The following is a 7,863-nucleotide window of genomic DNA, read 5'->3' on the forward strand; positions in this document are numbered from 1 at the left end:
TAAAATGATCACTGGACAACAGTCAGAGAACGTAGATCTTAATTTCCATAGTTCGATATGTTATGCAGAATTTTAATACTCTAATGCTAACACTTATAATAAATACTTGAGGGAAAAGTTGTAACACTTACAGTTTGAAAAGTCAGAAAAGAGCTGTGGTGATGTCTTTAATACCATACACTCCCATTTCCTTTTTGAGCTCACAGGAGAAGTGGCGTGTGACTGTAAGCAACAACAATGTAGATTTTATGACCAAAAAAACTGATTTTCAGGAAGGAAAGTAATTTTTTTATCAAGATTATTTTTTTGCCTAGCAATCATTGTATTGTAGATACAATTATTTGACTTACATAACCTAAAGTGGCAGTTTCTGTAGTTTAATTTGATGCTTTTTATTCATGCTAACTTCAAACCCACATGCTAAAACAGTTAGCTATGTAATGGCTGTTTGGGGTGGGGATAGTTGTAACTGTTTATTAAAAATGTTACAACCAACCCCTTATGATGATTCCAGTTAACAATCCCATCCACTGTTAAGGCAAAGTCACACGAGTTTTTTTTTTTTTTTTTTTTTGCGCATCAAAAGAATTTATGTGGTAAATTTGTTTCCATCGTAGTTTAAGAGCTTATCTTCTTAACACATAAAAAAAATTATCTGGCTTAATTGCGCACAAGTTTTTTTTAAAATTTATGCGCATCCTGGCGTTTTCATCCAGCATTGTTTTTTTTGTTGTTGTTTTGTTTTTTTGTTTTTTTATATGTGATATCCCAAAATTCACATAAAAATAGGTGGATAGCAACATAGCTACTGACTGAACTCCTATGTCACAAGAATACAGTACATACACACAAACAAACACACACAGCAATTGTTTTTGTGCTAAATTTAAAGTCCTAAAAGAAATACAATATGTTTTTGTCAGTTTGAATTGTTTACTTTATTCAATACTGATTATTCTTGGTTCTTCAGTGAAGGTCTTGCACAAATTGAATAGTGTGGATCAACAAATGATCTCTCATTGTTACGTCTATCCCCAGCTAGTATTACAACTCACCCCAGTAGTAACAACGCAACTCTTTGTATTTGACATTACTCACATACTCTGATTGTGCTGTACGCGTCCAAATGAGTTTTATTTGTAGGGGACAAATGTGGGCATGTGTCTAAAAAAATGTGTATCAAAGTTTGAGAGATCTAGCACAAATAGTGAGTTACTGATGCTCTAACAAATGCTTTCATCCCTGGTCCTCCTATATCCTCCTGGGACCCAGGTATTGACTTTTGTCCTCTGTAGTGGGCATTATATTTTAGTGATTTTCCTTGACATCATACATGTCACAGTTTTAAGTCTGGATGTCCTGTAAAGAGAAGATTCAGGGCTTTGTTCTGAGGTTTCCCTTTCGAGGGAACTCGCACTGCGTCCCGAAAGGGGCGCTATGGGAACGCCCTCAGCGTGAATGCGTCTGATGCACGTGTGTCAACTAGTCCAATGGCGAGAGTGAACGTCACTGGTGGGTGACGTCACGACCAGGAAAGGATAAATACACATCCGGAAAGACCGGCTTCAGCTTTTGTGCCTCAGCAAAGCGATCTGTGTGAAACTGTCTCTGTCTATTTATTGTTGTTTGTCCTCAAGCATTATATATTTCTAGACAGGAGTTTATTGGCGAGCAAATAGCAACTTGAGTCGTGTGTGCTTCCCTGCCCTCGCTACTATACGAGTGGGGATACACGCGATTCATGTGTTGTTTGTTTGAGAGCAGAGCATACATGTCAGCTCTTGTATTGGGATCTGACGGTGTTCATTCATAAATTTCCCGATGTGATGCACTATCGAGATTTTTTAGCTCTGCTCCACTTGGCTTTTTTCTTGAGGGAATAAAGTCTTGAGCAATAAAGAATCTATGGCTTGGATCTTGCGTTTGCCGAGGCGACGCGTTGTTTTCGGGTCTGCAAACTGCAATAAAGAATCTAGTGGCTCTGATCTCGCGTCTGTCGAGGCGACGCGTAGATTACGGGTCTGCAAAAATGCAATAAAGAATCTAGTGGCACGGATCGCGCGTCTGCCGAGGCGATGCGTAGATTTCGTGTCTGCAAACTGCAATAAAGATTCTAGTGGCTCTCATCTCGCGTCTGCCGTGGCGACGCGTAGATTTCGAGTCTGTAAACTGCATTAAAGATTCTAGTGGCACGGATCTCGCGTCTGCCGAGGCGATGCGTAGATTTCGTGTCTGCAAACTGCAATAAAGATTCTAGTGGCTCTCATCTCGCGTCTGCCGAGGCGACGCGTAGATTTCGAGTCTGTAAACTGCATTAAAGATTCTAGTGGCACGGATCTCGCGTCTGCCGAGGCGATGCGTAGATTTCGTGTCTGCAAACTGCAATAAAGATTCTAGTGGCTCTCATCTCGCGTCTGCCGAGGCGACGCGTAGATTTCGAGTCTGCAAAATGCAATAAGAATCTAGTGGCACGGATCTCGCGTCTGCCGAGGCGACGCGTAGATTTCGAGTCTGCAAACTGCATTAAAGATTCTAGTGGCTCTCATCTCGCGTCTGCCGAGGCGACGCGTAGATTTCGAGCCTGCAAAATGCAATAAAGAATCTAGTGGCTCTGATCTCGTGTTTGCCGAGGCAACGCGTAGATTAGGGTGTGCAGACGGCAGTTATAAATATTCAACCAATCATTCAGACCGTGTACACTTGTCTGGTGATTCATTGATGCATTTAATTTGAGGAGTTAAATGGGATATTGCCTGGTTTTTAAAAGCTATATGTCTGCACTAATAACTCTTTATTTTGATGTGTGTATGGCCTATATGCATACTATATTTAGCATTTCTTTCAGACAGTTTTAACTTGTCTGATAGATCATTTGCTGCATTTAATTTTTCAGGAATTAAATGGACAGTTGGCTGTAATTTAATTTTGAGAAATTAAAATAATACATATTTATCTGACTTTAAGTAGTTAGATTCATGTATTAGTTCAGCCTTTCATGTAGATCCTGACGCCAGTGGTGTTAGGCTTCTTAGGGCAGCCCCCTGCGGGGTGGAGCGGTGTACACCTCAGTATACGGTGCCCGTGCCACTTCGTTGCCCTCAGGGGACCGATCTGCTAACCCCATCACTCTCGGTGCTTTGGGGCGCAGCGGTTTCCAGCAAGCTTTGATTCAGCGCTCACACGACGTTGCATCAGGCTCGCACCCTCTGAATGGAATCTAAGGGCAGCCCCATACGGGATAGAGCGGTGTACACCTCAATATACGGTGCCCGCTCAACTTCATTGTCTGTATGGGGCCGTTCTACCAACCCTGGCACCCTTGGTGTTTCAGGGCGCAGCAGTTTCCAGCAAGCTATGACTCAGCGTTCACACGACGCTGCGTCAGGTTCGCACCCTCTGAGGAGGGTCGAAAAGCAGTCAAATGGGTTGTTTCCTGCCAGTGTATTTCAGGTCACCAAAGTGGCTGCTCTAGGTATACCAGAGACCAGCTTTGAGAGGCTGGTTCCCTTTTGTGGATTTTCTGGCAGAGTTGAGGCTTCTGCCAAATTTATCTCACTGGGCAGGCTCTGGTGATGGAACAGAAAGTAAACTCTTTTGCGAAAGGAGCTACAAAATGGGTTCCTCCTCCCAGCAGAGAGTTAGGGTTTTTAGGGCCGCTACTATTTTGTTCCAAAGAAGGATGGAGGGTTGCGTCCTATATTAGATCTTAATCATTTGAATCGTTCAGTCAGGAGACTTGGGTTCAAAATGTTGACGCTAAACCAGATCCGAGGACTGGTTTGTCATGATAGTTCTAAAGGATGCATACTTCCATGTCTCTATCCTTCCACAGCATAGGAAGTTCCTCAGGTTTGCTTTCAGAGGCAAAGTATACCAATATTAGGTTCTTCCATTCGGTCTAGCTCTATCACCCCACACGTTCATGAAATGCGTAGATGCAGCTTTGGCCTTGCTCAGGCTGCTGGGCATACGCATTCTGAACTGATTAGATGACTGGCTAATATTAGCGCAGTCAGAACAGATGGTCAGTTCGACATCGAGATGTCGTTCTTGCTCATATAAAAATTGGGGTTGTGGCTGAACGCCAAGGAGAGTGTGCTTTCTCCATTACAGAGAACCACCTTCCTGGGCATGGTATGGATTCAGTGACGCTGCGGGCCGTTCTGTCGCCCACTCGTATTTCTGCAATCTTTTCAGTCACACAGGAGATATATCTAGGCCAGTCACTCACTGTAAAACAGTTTTCTAAAACTGTTGGGTCTGGTGGCAGCTGCGTCCAATGGTGATACCTTTTGGCCTGCTGTTCATGAGACCCTTACAGTAGTGGCTCAGGACCAAGGGTTGTCCCTGAGGGGGAACCCACTTCGTATGATCAAGATCACACGGCGGTGTCTCCGCGCCTTGGTTATATGGAAGAAAAGTTGGTTCCTGTCCCAGGGCCCTGTGTTAGGAGCTTAATATCATTGAGTCACTCTCATGATAGATGTTTCTCTCATAGGCTGGGGAGTGGTAATGGAAGGCCGCTCAGCTCAAGGGCTGTGGAGGAGTCATCTTTCGTGGCACATAATTGCCTGGAGATGATGGCAGTGTTCAATGCATTGAAGTTCTTCCTCCCAGACCTGAGAGGTCATCGAGCTGTCTGGACAGACAATGCACCGGTGGTTTCTTGTATAAATCAACAGGGGGGTCTGCGCTCGCACCCACTATCTGGCACACCAGATCCTCCTGTGGTCCTTGGGAAAGATGCTCTCTGTGAGAACAATCTTATTCCAGGGACCTAGAATATAGGAGCAGACGTCCTGTCGAGACAGGGGCTGAGGCCAGGGGAATGGAGACTTCACCCCAAAGTGGTGAAGCTTATATGGGAGATCTATAGCCACGTGGAAGTGGATCTTTCGCGTCTCAGGATACGGCGCACTGTCCACTGTGGTTATCCCTTACACATCCAGTTCCTCTTGGACTGGATGCCATGGTACAGACATGGCCGGGGCCATGTCTGTATATTTTTCCCCCAATTGTTCTGCTCCCAGGAGTTCTGGACAAAATTCGCCGGGAAGGAATAAGTCTGTTAGTAGCACCTTACTGGCCAAGTCTGTTATGGTTCTTGGAGCTTGTGTTTCTCCTCGACGGCTCTCCCTCGGAGATTCTGATCAGGAGAGACCTTCTATCTCAGGTGAAGGGTTTGATTTTTCACCCCGCCCAGAAGTATTGAACCTGTGGGTTTGGCCCCTGAGGGGGCCCAACTCATAGTATCTGGTCTCTCAACCGAGGTTGTGGAAACCATACTTTACTCCAGAACTCCAGCCACAAGGAAACTATCCTCGTATTTCTGCATTCCATGTCCCTGTGGATGGTATAATTGTGGGGTATAACCCTTTGAGGTATCGTTTCCTTCGTGGCACTCTGAGGCTGAGGCCTGCAGCATGCTCTAGGGTTCCTGCTTGGGTTCTCCCCTAAAAAAAGTAGGAGACCTTTAGGCCCTATCTGTATCCCCTACGCGCCTTGAGTGTGCACCAGGGATGGTCAAGTGTTCCTTTACCCTACCGGGTTATATACCTAAGGTTCTGACCAATATTCCACGGCCTATAGTGCTGCAAGCTTTCTGTTCTCAGACCCAGACCAGGAAAAGTTGAATCTTGTGTGTCCAGTGTGAGCACTGGACACCTAATGTCCACAGAGCTGCCCTGTGGAGGACTTCAGATCAACTGTTTGTTTTGGACCGCGCTATAAGGGGTCTCCCTGCGTCCATGGTTAGCAAGTGGATAGTTGAGACTATGTCACTTGCGTATGAGGTCTCTGGTCAGCAGTATCCACTGTCTGTCAGAGCTCACTCTTCTAGGAGTATGGTGGCTTCCATGGCCTTGTTGTTGGGGGTTTTCCTCAAGGAAGTCTGTGATGTGGTGGGCTGATCCTCGCCACTCACGTTGTGAGATGATATATCTCGACCTGGACGCAGCTCCAGGCTCATCAGTGCTCTCGTCTTAGTGTGCCACAGTTTCACACGGACAGGCATTTTGGAATTATGGCGTTTTGGGATATCGTTCCCATAGCGCCCCTTTCGGGACGCAGTGCGAGTTCCCTCGAAAGGGAACGTCTCAGGTTATGACTATAACCATGGTTCCCTGAGAGAGGGAACGAGACACTGCGTCGCGTTGCCATACTCCCTACATTCCTGTGATCGATTTGCTTCGGCAATTTAAGCTGAAGCCGGTCTTTCCGGATGTGTATTTATCCTTTCCTGGTCGTGACGTCACCCACCAGTGACGTTCACTCTCGCCATTGGACTAGTTGACACACGTGCATCAGACGCATTCACGCTGAGGGCGTTCCCATAGCGCCCCTTTCGGGACGCAGTGTCTCGTTCCCTCTCTCAGGGAACCATGGTTATAGTCATAACCTGAGACGTTCACCATGGCCACTCCCTCTCCTTGGTTTTTAAATATGGCTGACATTAATTTAGTGATCAAATTTAACACCCTTATGTTAATATGATAATATTTTGTTATTATCATTTACATCTGATTTTGAAATTGTCTGTCATAAATCAACATCTCAGGAAAATGTTATGGGGTTTCAAATCAAAATATGACTTTCTGTTACGAAACAGGACATTGATTTCATACATGTCCACTGTAGAGGACACCAGGACTTAAATCATGTTTATCAGGCATTTTGGGAGACACAACAAGTGAATAGCGAAATAAACCATATATCAATATTCCTATTAATTAGTAGATATTATTATGAAAATGTTGCCAATTATTACTCCCATTATTACACTTCGTTTTTCATTACATGTTGCCCTGAGAACACGTTGATATGCAAATTTATATATAGTGTATAGATGCATTGTATTGAATGGGAAAACCCATGTATGGCTATTTTACCCACATATTGCATAAAGTAAAATGGTATATTAATTAATACCATTATATCTTTCATAACATAGTTATCTTTAAACAAAGTTTGGTAAAAAAAAAAAAATCCTGAAGCCTAAAATTGATTGGTGAATAAAAAAAAATCTCATTGTTTTTGCCTATACATGTAATTTCATGTCATTTTATTTTTTAAACGACTTAGTCCTGGTGCCCACTACAGAGGACATAGCATAACATATGAATAAAACATAATTTTTCAAAAATGTTTTTTTTTTTTTTTTTTTTTTTTTTCCATTTGTTTCTTATGCTCTAAACAATGTAATGACGTGAAAAAAAAATACTAAATTCAAAAAACTTTTTTTGAGTCTCAGGAGGATATGGTTACAAATTCACTCCCTAAAAAGAATGTCATACTAGTTTGTTATAAAGTAAACTTTCTCATGTTTCCCCTATTATAAAGTGAAGGCTTCATGTTAACAGCCATCCTTCTGGTCCCTGGTCATTTTTTCTTCATTCCTTGTAGTTTGTAACTTGCCAGTTGAATGCTAAGCTCAAGGAATTTGTTGTATCTCTTGATTTTTGAAATCGAGTTAAGCTCCCATTCCAATTCATTGTGATATATATAATATCATGTTCACTTGTCCTCCATGTAACAGATTAATTTCTTAACAAAATTTTCTCCCTTCTGTGAATTTATTTGATTTATATCAGTCATGATTGGCAACATGACTTTATATTTTGGTGTTTTTTGCCTGTTAAGTGTATCGATTGCAACAAAGCTGAGACTGTTATTTCTGATTCTCAGACAAGATTTTCTTCTGGATATGTTTATCTCTGTGTATGATGTGTGGTGGCGGCCCTAGAAACCAGAGCAGTGTAGTCCTGCTTCCAGAGATCCACCTAAAGGCTGCAGGATGGTGGATCTGGAGTTCTGTACCCCTGCTTAAAGATCATAGACCTTATAGTTGCACAGATAGGGCACGAC

This window comes from Ctenopharyngodon idella, chromosome 9, assembly GCF_019924925.1.
Source record: "Ctenopharyngodon idella isolate HZGC_01 chromosome 9, HZGC01, whole genome shotgun sequence".
Classification (NCBI taxonomy): domain Eukaryota; kingdom Metazoa; phylum Chordata; class Actinopteri; order Cypriniformes; family Xenocyprididae; genus Ctenopharyngodon; species Ctenopharyngodon idella.